The following is a 16,245-nucleotide window of genomic DNA, read 5'->3' on the forward strand; positions in this document are numbered from 1 at the left end:
CGAGTGAACTTGTAGGCGCTAAAGTTTTACATTGTTTTGTTTTTGAGTGCAGTTATGTAACCAAATAAAATCTACATTTGTAAATTACACTTTCACGATAAAGAGATTGCACTGCAGTACTTGTATGAGTTGAATTAAAAAATCCTATTGCTAATATTTATAATCAAAATATAAAGTGAGCACTGTACGCTTTGTATTCTATGTTGTAACAGAAATCAAAATATTTGAAAACGTACGAAAACATCCAAAATATTTAATAAATTTCACTTGGTATTCTATTGTTTAACAGTGCAATTAATCACAATTAGTTTTTTTAATTCCAGTTAGTTTTTTGAGTTAATAGTATGAGTTAACTGCGATTAATCGATAGCCCTAATTGTATTATATGGCGGTACTAGGTACGCTCCAGAAAACAATAACAGAAATATATGATGAGGCATTTTTCTCTCACTGGACACAAAAATGTCTGGAACTTGGTGATTGAAAATTTTGCATAAATTTCTAGTTAAGGGATTACAAAATCCTGCAGGGAATATTAGAGAAGGATGGTCTTGTGGCTAAGACACTGGACTGTGACTCTGGAAATGTTACGTTAATCCCAGGCTCTGCGGCAGACTTCCTAAGCGACCACAGGCAAGTCACTTCATCTCTTTGTATCTCAGTTCCTTGTCTTCAAAATGGAGCTAATACTTCCCTACTGCACAAGACACATGCTGGGGTTTATGGTTCCTTCTCTTACTTAGCTCTGCTGTCTTACATTGAGCAAATCCTTCCACTCAGCATTTGCTTATTTTTTCAGGCTATGGCGTTTAAGAGAAAATATTACTTGAACACTCCATTTTTTGGGAGTAAGAACTTCTAGTCTGAGACTGAGTGGAGTGTCTTGGGTCTGGTCTACATCAGGAAATTAGGTTGGTGTAACAGCATCACTCAGGGGTGTGAAAGATCCACAGTCCTAAGTGATGCAGTTAAATCAACCTAACCCCCAGGAGAATGCTCTCGGTAACCTAGCTACAGCCTCTTGGGGAGGTTGATTACCTACACTGATGGGAGAACTCCTACCATCAGAGTAGGTAGCGTTTTCACTGAAGCATTACGGTGGTGCAGCTGCTGCGCCTCGGCGGTGTTTTAAGTGTAGACAAGCCCTTAGTGCAAAACGCAGGACCAGCCGTTCTGTGTTTACTGGCTTGTGCCATACTGAACTGACTGAGCTTTTTTAACCTTCAAAATAATTATATAAAATCCTCAAAATAAAAAGTGAGTAGAAATGGTTTTTAATCACTGACCTGGAAACAAGAAGGTCGGTTAGTCATTAGCCACAGTAGAGTTCAAAATAAGATGACACAAAAACCAAACGCAGACTTGAAAGGACAAATCAGGTTTGCCTTCTGCTGAGCTATCAAATGAAATGTAGGACCATAACATCTTCCTTGTGCAGAGTCCTTTATCCCAGATGTGTTCCCAAAACTTTAGATCTAAATATTAGAAAAAACAGTGTTGTAAGTAGTATGGTCTGTTGTGGAGGAGTGTGGCCCATTGGTTGCAAAAGGGACCTAGGCATCAAGACTTCTGGGTTCTGTGTTCGGCTCCATGATTGACTCTGTGTATCTCCCTTGGCAAGTCACTGAGCTTCTCTTTATTTCAGTGTCACCCAATAACAAAATGAGGATAATGCTACTTCCTTACCTTAAAGGAGAGTTTTGAGACTTATGGTAATTTTGTTACTGTAACTGAATCCTTGCAAGAAAGACGCTGTGATGCCTGATAGGGCCAGAATTGTCATTAAGGCTCCTTGCTTGCAGTTAGGGCTAAATTTTCGAAAGAGCTCAGCTCCCATTCAGGCATCCCGGCGGTCAGATTTGCAAAAGAGTTTAGTATGCTGGGTGGTGAGATGTCCTGACAACCTGACCCCAGCTGTAGGTGCTGAGTGATTGGAAACTTGGCCACCTCATCAGCGATATTAATTGTTTTACTTATTGCTTGTAAAGTAGTAGTAAACGTTTTCCCACTGAACCTCAACCTATTGCGCCGCTAGCTGCCACTGTCATATTTAGGATATTCAGATTAATCCATTTGAACTTTAGTTCACTTTTAAACACTTGAGAAAAGATGGTACTGGCAGAAGGATGCAATTAGGTCTATTTCATCTCTAATTTTTATGTTTCTGTGATCTCTTGAACATGCTTCTCCTTGACTGCATTCCCATGTGTTAAATTTTGCTCTTCGATGCACTATAAGGTGGAATGACGACTCTGGTTAACTTGGTTTTCGGGATGTCTCTTCCACAGTCTTTCCTATATGCCTTATATTTGGAATATGAATAAGACTGGGGTAGACAAAATGTTTTGGAATATGAATAAGACTGGGGTAGACAAAATGTATCAGACACTGGAGGTTTGGCCGGGTCTGGAAGCCTTGGTCCAAGATATTGAACATCTGCTTTAAAAAAAAATTATTCTGTTGAGGAGGAAAGAACAGGGGATTAAAGCATTACTTCCATTTATGGCCCAACACTATATTTCCATTGGAAACATAACTAGATAAACATTCTTTTCTTCCACTTCCTCTAGGCTGGATGTTCTGCTTTGCATTTAACAATAGTAAATAAGAATAACAAAGCTTCTTCAAGCAGACATCAGTAAAAAGCTGTTGCAAAGTTCTTTGCTTGCTTAATTTCATTGCATTGTTTGTGTGTGCGCTCCATTCTTGTATGGATTTGTCTCTTGCTCTGTGAATAGCATGAGGAGGGACTTTGGATGGAGCATGCCCATCGTGTCTGGTATTTTTCTTAACCACCAGTGGCTTTGTGAATTCTGCAGTCTTTGATGATGGCATCATGAAGTGAGTGGTCTGTTTCATCATCACCATTAAGTGGCTGAATGATGCGGGGAAATGCAAAGCAACTAAGGTTAAGAATCCCGCAATTTATAAATAGCTTTGGATGAGGGCAGGCATTCAAGTGAATGTAGATGGGTCTGTGGACTATTGCAAATTGCTCGCTTAAGAATGTCTGCACCATACATCAACCATTCATTCATCTTGGTTACAGCTTCAGTGACTTTTAGCAGGGCTGGATTAAGGCAGTCTGGGGTCCTTGGAACACTTCAAAACAGAGCCCTTCCCACTCCATTGTCCACTTCCCACTAGCAGTGATGGTGGAAAGGGCTCTGTCCCCATCCAGAGACACATGGGCTGTCCCCTAAGGCATGACATCAAGGGCTCACTTCCTCTCAGGACTGGCAACAGGAGGGTCCTCTCTCCTTCCACTCCCAAACCTGAGAGTCAGAGGTGGCAGCAGGGGCACTCCTCAATACCTAGAGATTCATGGGAAAGTTCACACATCTCAGAGATTTTGGGCTCTCAATATAAAATATCTACCATGCAAGTTGCTTGAGTTTAACATTCCCCTGTGGTTAGCAGCAAAGTTTATTTATTCAAAAAAAGCTAAGGACTTTTTTTAAATATACCTTTGGTCTTGTGGCTTGCTCTAAAGTCTTATGAAAGTCTTAGGTACCAATTTTCATTTTCAGTATATTTCCATACGGTGTAATTTTTATGGCTAAACTAGAATTACTTGTTTGTACTTACTAAGTTATTTAAATATCCTGGTGACGCAGCCAAAAACACACAATCTCTCTCTCTCTGCCTGCCACTCACACAGAATTTACTTGTGGTATATACTGCAAAGCAGTTTTAAAGTAGACAAGCTGAGAAGAGAGGCTTAGACTGAGTGACTAATATAAATTACAAAAGTTGTTATTTCTCAGCCTGCATACAGGAAACTCTGAAGTCAGTGAACCCTAGAAAAGAACAACAAATCCAATATGCTCTCTCTCATTTGCTTTGCATTCTTTCCCCAGTATTTTGTTGTCCTATTTGTTCTTTTTTTGGGGGGTGGGGGTGGGGGGGGGGGAGTTGCTTTTCTTTGCCCCTTTTTTAGCTGTCTCTTCACTCTTCAGAGGCAACAGCCAAGCAAGCATATTGGGAGGTCATACTGCAGATATAAGGTTGGGGTCAGACTGTGCAGAATTTTCATTGGCACTGTTCGTTCTAGTCCTCTTTATTTTATGTCTGCAGACACTAGTTCTATTAAGTAGGCGCACATGAACGATCTCTCCTAAAAACAGAAACCAAGTCATCTTTTGATTTAATAGAGGAGTGTTGATTTATGCATCACAGAGTGGCTGGCCCTTTAAGGAGAGATGAGCTCAGCTTCACTTGTGACTGATCAGCTACCAGATGAAACTGATTAAGTGATTATAAAAGCCAGCCAGTGGCTCAGTTGAAGAGGGAGCTGTGGAAACTAGATGGGCTTCTGTCACAGGCCCTAGAGGGAAGGGAGAGAGATGCAAGGGGAAAGGCCGCTGGGTCTGTGCCGCCTGCTTTGTTCAGGAAAATAGCTTTATTTTGGTTTTGCTTTGAGTTTTCTATGTGAAGAATAAAACTGTGCCCTGAAGGAAGGGCCAGAACAGACTTTGAACCTGGCTTTGTCCTTCCTGAGCTGATGGAGTCAGGCTGGCATCCTACGCAGGGGTTATGAACCTCACTCAAGAGAAAAGGGAGTGTTATCGATTCTCAGCAATGTCAATGTTTTTAATTAACGTAGAGATATAAGAGTCCTGTGTCCACTTCAGTGCTTAGAACTCCTGCATGGGAGCCCACAGATTCCTTCCTAGAGGGAAATGGTCAAATTATCCACAATGATGCAGAAAAGGCAGACGTGTTCAATAAATATTTCCGTTCTGTATCTGGGGAAAAACAGATGATATCTCATCATATGGTGGTGATCTATAGTACTTCAGTCCCTTACTTATTTTGAATGTTTCGTGTTACAAGCTCAGACTTGCAGTAGCAATTGTGTTGACAAATGCAACTTAAATATGTGCAACTAACAGAGCTAGATGAGAAATCTGTCCCCTTCTTTCATTGACAAACTTATACATTCAAAAAAAATTTCAGCCAGCTAATGGCACTGGGAAACATTGCTTTTCAATTTCATTTGATACAGGATATAGCTTCTGTTAAGAGAGGGACGTGGCTAATACCTGTGACTTTTTTGCAGGAGAAGCCAGGGGAATGTCATGCTACAGCTAGGATTTTCAAAGAAGCCTAAGGAACTTTAAACCCTGGACTCTTGGTTTAAAGGTGCTCACCAGCCGAACCAGTCTACAGGGATATTTTCCCGTGGTGCAGTAGTTTGTGTCAATATTGCATTAGATTTCACCTTCTAAACCCACTGTGATGAAGCTGCTCTCCAGGACTGAACTTTTTCCAGGGTGCATCTGCACTACATACAACTCCCTTTAGTTTTTGATAGCTGCTTATCTGGAAACCAGTGACTGTGGGTGAGAAAGCATTAAAAATAAGTCAGCATCTTCTCTTAGAGTCAGAGGAATCCCTGGCTAATCTATTAAGCCATTCGGCCCTTAGAACTTGACCCCTCGCCTGGAAGCTTGTTAAACAGAATTCTTTCCCAATGAAATGTTGATGGGAGAGTAAATTTACAACTTGCTCAGGAACAAGGAGACTTTACAAGTTATGTTTGGTGTCATCTTTCAGAATAAGAAGCCTTTCCATGCCTGACCGTGCTAGACCATCTCATTATATTTATGATTTTTTGTTTTGGATGAGGGGAAGGGATAACATATATCTCCAAACAATAATTTAAACTTAACAGCATAAAACTGAAAACCCAGCCTAAGAAAAACGGCTGAAGTTACTGAACCTTTAAAGACAAAACATCTGTAGGGCTAATTTCCCTTGTATTCTCCGTCTTCCTAAATGCAACTGAAACAGTACCCCTGCTTTCTGATATAGCGAAATTCTCTGAAATTCCCAAACAGCCTTCCTGGAAGACTGGTAATCCCTTAACTGGAGCAAATTGTAACATTTTCCCTTGACCAAACATCTGAACCTTCTCTGTTTCATTGTGGCGCGCTCTCTCTCTCTCTGTCTCTGTGTGTTTAGAAAAAGGAGTGTGTTAGGTCATGAAGTCATCCAAAAACCATTAAAATAGCTGATGTCTTTGAAAGCCTTGTCCATAATAACCACATTTCGTGCACACCTGAATGTATAGCACATTTTGTTGTGGCGTTACTACAAATAACTTTAGTAATGCAAACAATCAATGTATAATATAGACTCATATGGTGTCTTACATAGGGAACTTTCCAGATGAGCTTTGCAAATTCATGTTTAGAACCGCAGTTTTACAAAGTGATACGTGAGGTGCACCTGTAATTTTGAACCTCCATTATGGCATCTAATGACCATAGATTGCATATGCAGTTGTGGTAACTGCACGGGCAAATCTAGGCACTCCCACTCTACATTTGTTTTGTATGTTGGACCATAGTCTCCCTATTTCTAAGTCTGATCCTCAGAAGGGATCAATCACTACTGAAAAACAGTGGCCTCAAGTGGAACACAGCAGCCATACTGTTAGCAACACTCAAAAAATATATTTTTAAGGATAGTAGAAACTACAAGGTGAAGGTTTTCTGTAGATCAGCATAACATTAATGATTGCAGTTGGAATTTGGGTAGGACATGGTCATCATGAAGAGGATGGCCTTGTGGCTAAAGTATAGGCATGGGAGTTGGGAGATCTGAATCGTACACTTAATCCTGCCACAGTCAGTCTGTGACCTATGAGCAAGTCATTTAAATTCAGTGCTTTAGTTTCCAGTTTCCTAAACTGGAATGAAAATATTGAACTACTTTGCAGGAGAGCTGTGAGGATTAATTCAGCGATGTTTGTCCAGTGCTTGGGTGGAAGGTGATATAGAAACGCAAAGTATTATTGTTTGTTGTTGTTGTTTCTGCAAACATCACTATGGGATCTTTATTGACCACAAATGCTGAAGGCCTTCAAACTATTTCTTACCAGAAATATGGAACCACTACCCTTGCAAAATACCTGGACCTTATTGAACATTTGTTCAGTACTGACTTGGAGGGAAGAATGAGATGTTAAACAAAATCAGAATGGTCTTTTGGCCTACAAAAGACAAGCTGGTCCAGGGAGAGAATAGACCAGGGAAAAGGCATCCGCTTTTGTGACACATGGAGGAAGTTTTATACCCTTGCACGACGTTTTCCTTAGAGAAATTGAAGCAATCCATTATCACGGTGATTTTTCTCCTCTGCCTCCTCTTTCATGTAATTTAGCCTGGTCATGAACAAACTACTAATACCCACTTCATGAATGACCCATCCAAATGGTGACTCTCATCTTGGTGAAGAGAATCAGTGAGTTGCCATGATGTTGCAATCTCTGTGCACTCATTTCTATCTGCGCTCTCTATCAAAAGTGTTTTCAGATTTGCTCATCAGCCAGATGGATTCCTCAGCCATGTACTAGGCTCTTTATGGAGACTACGTTCTGGCTGCTTCAAAACAAAACTACCACCTCCGCTCCATCTGAATCTTCATATGATGCCTAAATATATTTGTAAACCTGATGATTTTCTGTATGGCCTAAGAAGTGAGTTCCAGGGGTCATCTGCTGTCTAAGAAGCACTTGTCTAACTGGATCAGGAGACGTATTGCAATGTTCAGAGCTGGCTATGATCCCAGTCTTTTATGGTCTTTAAGCCCATCTGACCAGAACAGCTGCACTTGCAGCTTCCACTGGGTGTCTAGATTTTAAATTTGTCATATTGCCTCTTGGCAAAGCCATATTGTTCACAAATGTTCTAGCCTAGATAAAGCAGCCAAGGCAGATGCTTGCTATTACAGAGAGACTTTCCAGGTTCTCTTTCCTTTATTCCTCAGTCTGTCTTCCCTATCCCATGGAATGGGGAAACTATGATAAAAGTCTAATGGGAAAACATTGGCTTGTTTACTGTAGCTGCGTGTGAATTCCTTGCAACCATTTCTTCAAAAGATACAGGCTCACCAGCAATCCTTGGTTTTAGAGGTCAAGGTTGAGGTGCAGTGGCCATGGAGGGGACTCATGCATTACCACTCTCCATGCTGTGTCGTCTTGTTGGGCCCATGAGGACTCCCATCTCCAAAGCTGTCAGCCTGGCTCTTTTCATAAGCACTGAATTCTTCTTCTTTTTCTTCTGTTTTTTTTAAGTGGGCTAAACAACACACATGCATCTCAAAGAAGAAGGGTCTTGTGGTTAAAGCGCCGGAGTAGATGTCAGCAGATCTGGGTGGACTTGAGTCTTGGCTCTCCCATAGGATATGTGACCTTGGTCAAGTCAGTTAAAGTAATTCTGCCTTGAATCTTCCTGTTTGTAAAATGGGGATAATATACTGCTCCTTCACAGGGGCATTGTGCGGGATTGTTTGTGAGATGCTCGGATACTATAGGGGTGAGTTCCATAGAAATGTCTATCATAAATTTAAGCAAAATGCTGGTTAAGGAGCCATATTGAAATGCAGTTGGATTCCTACTCTGGTCCCCCTCTGTCCCCAGTAGACAAAGCCTTGGAAACATTGGTGCCTTTGCATTTTAGCTTCCCTCTTCTCACATAGACTAGAAAGTACAGATGAAAAAGACCTCTGTCTTGCTTATCTCCCCAGTTATCCATGCAGAATGTACTCTCTAAACTATAAAAAAAAAATGAGGACTCCTTGTGGCATCTTAGAGACTAACAAAAACTTATGCCCAAATAAATTTGTTAGTCTCTAAGCTTTTGTTTGTGGCACATTAGAAACTAACAAAAGCTTAGAGACTAACAAATTTATTTGGGCATAAGTTTTTGTTAGTCTCTAAGATGCCACAAGGACTTCTCGTGTTTATTTTTTTGCTGATACAGACTAACACAGCTACCACTGAAACCTCTCTACAGTATATTCTCCAGTATTTTGTATAATGTAAACCATTGTTGTGTCTTTCTGAGGCATCAAGGTGAACTGCAGCAGAATGCTGAAATCCAGCCATGGAAAAGGAACAGAGCCTGACAACCACTGAGTAGCCCTTCAGACAATGCCATCATTTTGAAGTGACATGAGTGTTTTAGTAGAAAGTATGTTAGCCAAAGAGCATCCGCTCTCCTTAATGAAAGAAATCATCCACCTGAGAATTCCCACAGTTCAAGAAGAATTTCTAGACACAGAGAGAGAGAGAGAGAGAGAGAGAGAGAGAAAAGATCCTGTCAATTTCAACAGAAGATTCCATTATAATGAGGCTAAATAAAAATAATACTGGTGTTATACTATTTGAAAGTGTTGCAAGTAAAACTGTACACACTAGATTCAGCCTGCAATATTTGCTTCAAGCACAGAATGGGAGGAGAGGAGAGGGAGAAGGAAAGCTGCTCTGTGCTGCAATTGACCAAATATTCACTGGCGTAAATGAAACTTGAGTTAAAATGTTAAAAATGGGGCAACAGCTTCACTCATTCCACTGGATTTTTAATAATGCTTCAGTCTTCAAACCTTCGAGAGGGGGAGCCGTTGCTTAGTCTTCCCTCCTCTTCCGCTACTGGAAACCCTGTAAACTGGAGAAAAGTCTTTCATGCTTACTATTTTGTTGTTTTTCTTTAAAAAAAAATTGCTGCTGAGATGCTGCAAAATGCCAGTGGGGTCCTGCCAGTTCTTGGGAAAAATTTCCATAATGCCAAACCCTGAAGTAATGTCTGTGGCAGAACTGAGAAGACTGCTTATACACTCCACACGCACTAATATACAGTGTCTTGGACGAGTAGATTGAGCTGTGGTCTAGCTTGTCCAGCTCACATGGTGAGCAGCCATAGGCATTGTACTGTCTCTCTCTTGTGTTTCCCTTATTTTTATCTGTCCATAGTTCTATGGTAGGTTTCAGCTTTTGGGATAATTGCTGTAGAACAATGATGCTGTTGTTGATGGAACAGTTGAGGTAATCATAGAATATCAAGGTTGGAAGGGACCTCAGGAGGTATCTAGTCCAACCTCCTGCTCAAAGCAGGACCAATCCCCAACTAAATCATCCTGTAATCCTGGAAGCTGCCTTTGTCTGTGAAGAAGTGGCACTTAGGCTAGGTCTACACTGGGGAAGGAGTCGACCTAAGATTTGCTGACTTCAGCTATACGAATAGCGTAGCTGAAGTCGGCGTATCTTGGGTCAATCTACCTGGCCGTGAGGGCGGCAAGTCAACCGCTGCCGCTCCCCCGTCGACTCCTGTTCCACCTCTCAACTCAGTGGAGTTCCAGAGTCGACGGCAGAGCGATCAGGGATCAATTTTATCACGTCTACACTAGACACGATAAATCGATCCCCAATAGATAGATCACTACTCGCTGATCCAGCGGGTAGTGTAGACATACCCTCAGTCTTTAAAGGGCAGCATTTCTTTCTAATTTTATCCCAATCCACTGGATGAAAAGTGGGTGTATATTCCTCCCAACTCTTCTTAGAGCCTCTTTAGACAGAAGCGTTTGGCAATTGGTCCTAAAAATAGCATGAATTACCTGCATTTATCTCAATGTACTGCTGTTAACTCTGAGTGTAATCAAAATGATTAACTGCTTAATTGTTGGTCATTTTTAGCAGAAGCCTCCTGCTCCTCTAAGATTGTGGGTGGAACTTGAGTAGCATTTCCTCCTCCTTCCCAACCTGCCGCATGGGACACAACGGAAAGTGCAGCTGTCTCTGGAAGGTAGCGAAGTGTTAGGGGAGAAAGACTTTTGTATGCCTTGATCGAGTCCTAAAAAGGTTCAGAATTGGGTCTGGCTACGCAGAATGGTTTGGCTGGTTTGCATTACCATTATCAATTAGATCTTGCTTGCCAATTTCTAAATAATGTCCAGTGTATTATCATTATCCTCATATGCAAAACCCAAACCCTTAAGTTATTAATTCTCTCTTCCCACTGCCTCTGCTCCCTGTAAAGCTCAGGCTTGGAATCTTTATTCTTGTCTCCATCCTCTTTTTCTGTTTTACTCTTTTAAATTAAACACATTCCAGAGAGGGGCCAGTGGTTTGACAGGAAGCTCCGGACTGACGGTGTTTCCTTGGGACTAGTGCAGACTAGACACCCATCCTCCCTTCCTGTCAGCCTACAAAGACCTGCAGAGAAGTGTAAGGTGAGATTTTTGCAATGCAGGCTCTACTGGAGAGCTGTGTCTTGTGCATTATTAAGAACAGGTCAGCAGGCTCACTGGAAGGCAGTAAGTAACTGAATGTCACTTGCCCAGACAGGGGTTTTTGCTTGTCCCCTATCTGCTAGCCAGAAGGAATTTTGATTAGCTTGCTCAACACATTCAGGCCACTCTCTCTGCTCTGGCTCTGCACTCAGGATCTTTGATTGGCTTTAGTGCAGGGGTCCCCAACGTGATGCCTGCGGGCACCATGGTGTCTGTGGGGGCATCTAAACGCGCCTGCGTCCTGGCTGGCGGTGGAGCATCCTCCGAAATGCTGCCGAATTTCTGCGGCTTTTCAGTGGCGACGCCTCTCAATGACGCCACTTGCCGCCGACAAGTGATGTCATCGAGAGGCGTTGCCACCGAAATGCCGTGGAAATTCGGCGGCATTTTGGCAAATGCTCTACTGCCGCCATGGTCCTTCGTCTGGCTCCTGCCAGACGAAAAGATTGGGGACCACTGCTTTAGTGAGTAGCTAAATTTCATTCATGCTGTAGCTGGAAAAGAATTTCTCTTGTTGGTGAGAGCCGTTTCTGGGGAGGGGAGATAGAGGCCTGATCTGATCATGTAAGTGCTGGCTGGACAATGATTGTAAGGGAGTTCGCAGCTGTTCTAAACCCATTCCACTTAGAGGGATGTGGAAAACCTTGCGCTGGAGTAGCAAAGAGCCTGGAAAATATTTAGTCACCAGGAGGCCCATTATAAATATACTGACCTATGATCTGAGGACTTATCTTTATAAACTGGTGCGTTTATATTGTCTTGTACAATGAATTGCTCTCCAGACATGCCCTGAGCTTGTCTTGTGATTGTAAACCAGAAAAAGTGAGGTAGTGATGTGTGCGCAGAGGTTCGAGGGTTCCTATATCAACTAACGCTGAAAAATGAAACTTGGATCGGCCTGGTGGTTGAGGGGTGAGGCTGAGAACGGTTGCATTTGGAGATCCATTTGCTGCAATGGCCTTGGAGACCTTTCCCTTCATCAGTGGTGCTCAGGTGAAAGGTGTATGATGCAATGTCTTCCCTGCATCATAGATCAATGGTTATTCTCTTGTATCTCTATCTGTCCAGATGCACAAGAGTATAAGACCCCGAAACACTGCATTATCACAGAGGAGACTTGGCCAATAGTGTAGATAGGGCAGAAGGCTGAGGGTTATGAGACCTAGGTTCTATTCCTTGCTCTGTCACTGACTTGCTGTGTTATTCTTAGGAAGTAGCCTGCTTTTTCCCGGGGGGGTTGAGCAGCCATAGTTCCCATTACTAGCTTCCCTGGGAGTTGTGGGTGCTCAGCAATGCTAAAAACCGGACTTTCAGCTTCCTTCTGCCTCCATTTCTTCCTCTGTAAAAGGATGATGGTGGTGATGCTTGTTCATTCTGGTAAGGTGTAAATCTCTATGGATGAAAACAGCGAAGTGTTGTAGCTTGCAGTGCTTTGGAACCATGGGCAGCAGGTATCATAGGCTGGGGGAGGCTGAGCCTCCCCAAACAGCCAGCGTGGCCCCACCAATGCACCGCCCACCCAGCGCTCCGGGGCTGGGGGTGCTCTGGCTGTGCCACCTGCCCAGTTCAGTGGCTTGGTGCTGGGGCAGGGGAGCCGCGACTGCTGTGGGGGTGCTCTGGGCTCCGTTGGGGGAGGTAGGGCAGAAGGCTGGTTCACCCACCGCCCATGTTTGGAACGTAACTGTAGAACAAGGTAGCACTATTTATTTTAAAGAGTAGAATGAGTCATGTATCCTCTCAGCCAGCAGCAGGGATAATTTGCCATAAATGAGTGATCATTAGAGGTTGTCCTGTGACAAATGTGCCCATTGGATGATATGTTCTGACTTCAGTGGAAGCCTTCATCTCTCATTAACAGGAAGGAAGGAGTTGGGAAATTTGGTCTATGACTTCTAACTCGACTGTGCTCTTCTGTTACTGTGTCACGTTTGAATGTGATGCTCTGTGGTAAGATGGAAACAAATATTGGAACATTTAAATTTAAATTTTATATCTCTTGGCATCACCCTGGCGACATCCCATACACTCAGCTCTATCAGCGGAAAGAGTGGAGGCCAACTTCTCATTCCTTGCAAATCAAGAACGAAGGAGCCTGGGAACAGGGAAGGAGACTCTCAAGGGCAATGATTGAAGTCGGGCCAAGCATGGCAAAGGAGAGGTCATAGGTTATATCCACTGGGGGCCCATCTCAGCAATAACACTGCGAATCAGCGGATATCCTCCTTATTAATTTCATTCTTAATGTTTGGGTTTAGTGGATTCTTTTTATTGCATTGCTTTAGAACAATAGTTGATGCAGAACGTATTAACTTTCTCAAAATGATCCAAATACTTTTACCAGATGACTTGATCTCTCATGCCAAAGTGCACTACACTTGCAACTCTTTGCTGTAAGCAATTTCCCTTTGAAAAACTGCCCAGTCCTTCATGATAGTGGCTGAAGATGCAAAATAATTTGATAAAAATTCCCAGACATCTCGAGGGATCTGAGATTGTCCCATCAAGAAAGAAAAGATCCATTTGTTGCCCCCCCAAACCAAACAACTAATTATCCCCATTTAGAAACTGAACGTTCCTTTCAAAATCCTTTCTGTCCTAGCCAAATCCAAAACCCAAGCCAACAGCTGAAAGTTGTACCATCGATTTCCATGTAAATGTTCTTCAGATAATTACCTGAGGGAGCATGTTCCAAACCACAGTGCACGGCATGCTGCCAGAATGATAAAGATCTGGCATCGTCTGGGAAGAAGGGTCAATGCAAATCAAGCACAAGCCCCATTTCCCAAAGAAAAGGAAATAAAACCTCCACATGCAGGCATGTATATAGGCCAATCATTAAACATAACTGAGCAGAAACAATAATTCTGGCAAGAAAAGGCAAGTGTGTTTGTTAGCCATTCAGGTCACAGACTCTCCAGCACTGCATTTTTGTTAGTGTTGCACTGGAAGAATTCAGATTGCTCATCCATTTTTCAGATCTGGATATATTGTTACATGGCTGGTGGCCTGGCTAGACAGCTGGTGGCCTGGCTAGATGGCTAGTGGCAATGGACCATAATAGAATAAGAGTCCTGCAGTTATTACCTAAGGCTGTGATCTCTTCATGTCCCAGATTAAGCATAGTCAAGAGCAGATGGCACAACTCGGAATGGCCTTAAGGGGGATTGTGCTACTGAAAGTGTGTCCTCTTTTGTCTGAGATGTAAAATCCAGGTCCTGACTACCTGTGGTCATTAAAAACCCTATGTTTTATTTCTGCCAGAACAAAGGTGTAAACCCAGTTTTCTTGCATCCGTTCCAATGTTGATGTTTACATCCTGATTTGGTAGCATCCCCTGTAGTTTCAGTTCATGTCCTGCTGTAAATTCTTCCGTAGTGTGACTGTGCTCTGCTAAGAGCTGCCCTATTCAGTGGATGTGGAGTAGTTCTTTAGTATAACTGAAGCCTGCAGGTCTGGTTGCAGAAATGAGCATGTGTTCAAAGAGTGCAGGAGAGATGGAGCTTGAGAGAGAGGCTTCTTCCTGTGGCATGTAACTTGCTTACTGTCCATGTATGGTACATTCAGATTTCCAGGAAGCGGAGTTATGGATTCTAACCAACTTAGCAGAGGAACCATAAGAGTGAGGTGAGAATTCATCTCAGGAGAGGGGATAGGGAAGGGGAAAATGCTTCTCTCAGATAAAAATCCCAGACTATTTATTTTAATCTAAATCAATCCCATTAGATCTCACTGAATGCCCCAGGTGAACAAAAGGAGTGTGGGAAAGTAGCATAGTATTTATGCTACTTGGGAACAGAATAACTGTCATCACCAATATCTTGACCTACTCTCTCTGCTGATCCTTTTCCCCTTAGAGAATCAATGATCAGATGGATTTACTGTCCGAGTTAAATTTCTTGGATGGAGATTAAAACTGGCTGGAAAAATATTCCATTTCATGAAAAATTTTGAGTTTTTTGTGTCTTCTGTTTTTGTTTTAATGTGGAATGAAAATTTGAAAAAACTTTGGCTGAAAAATGAGATTTAGTAGTATTAGTATTTTATTAGACTAGGTTTTTTATTTATCTATCTTAGTGGCCTAAAAGTCACACTGAAATAATGATCTTGGTTCCAAAATTCCATGCCAGGCAAAAAAGCTCTTTCCTTTGGAGTGATTTGTATTCTTACTCACAAATGCAGGTTGTCTGGCCTTTAGTTCAGTGTTACCCGTTTAATCTCTTTGAGGAATGATTAAATTGGTTGGATGTTTAGTGAATTTAGTAACTGCCAATTGTATCTGTGGCATGCGCTCACCACTCCCTCTAGTTCATGCATTGATGAAGTTCTATGCACCCCAACCTCGCCTCACTTAGAAACTTTAGGTCATTTTTGCTCTGCACTATGTCCTATAGGGGCAGCATCACAAAAGTCAAATTGCCAGCTATTTGTAGTAGTCCTGGAATGTTTTAGCGGGTTATTTCTATTGTGCTCTGCTGCTTTTGTGAATGTATACAATGGGCACGGGCATGTTCCGGTAGTTACAGCGCTGGGAAAGGAATCAGGACTCCTGTGTTCTCTTTTGGCCTTTGCTACTTTCTTGTGTAGACTTTGACGAGTCTCACAGGCCAAAATTCTCTGACCTGTTTTTGAGATACCAAGACACTCTCTGATTTTTTTTCAGAGGTGCCAAATACCCATAACTACACACTGAAGACAGCAGGTGCTGCAGCTGCTCAGCATCTTGGAAAATCAGGCCTCTCTGATCAGTGGACATTGCTGAAAATGTGGCTCCTGGCTTCCTTGTGCCTAAATTTTCCGTTCAGTAAAATAATAATAATACTTGCCTCTCTCATACAAGATCTATGGGACTATGTATTTGGTGCTTTGAGAGCCTTAGATGGCAAGCCCAGTTGAACTGAAAATTATTACACTGCTTGTTTCATACTTGTTTTCATTCAGTAGCCTATCTAGCAGACGCTTTGCCTCAGAGCCTTTGTTGTTGTTCCGTGTATGCTTAACACATCAAGTCATGAGAGGTTTTCTAGTACTGGCAATTGAGCTGAGGTTGCCCATTCTAGGGTAAAATTCAGATTGTGAGGTCCTGTGGTTAGAGCATGGGAGTGGGATTGGGAGTCCAGGGTTCTGTTCCTGATTTCTGCCACTGCCCTGCTGGGTCACTTCCACTTT

At 42.4% G+C, this 16,245-nt stretch overlaps 1 protein-coding gene across 3 annotated transcripts in view; it reads left to right on the forward strand.

Moving 5' to 3' along the window:
- COL26A1 (collagen type XXVI alpha 1 chain) overlaps positions 1 to 16,245 on the forward strand; it is a 216,864-nt gene that overhangs the window by 108,759 nt on the left and 91,860 nt on the right. The gene's annotated exons all lie outside the window — the stretch shown is intronic.

The sequence above is a fragment of the Gopherus evgoodei genome, chromosome 17 (assembly GCF_007399415.2).
Source record: "Gopherus evgoodei ecotype Sinaloan lineage chromosome 17, rGopEvg1_v1.p, whole genome shotgun sequence".
In the NCBI taxonomy this organism is placed as follows: domain Eukaryota; kingdom Metazoa; phylum Chordata; order Testudines; family Testudinidae; genus Gopherus; species Gopherus evgoodei.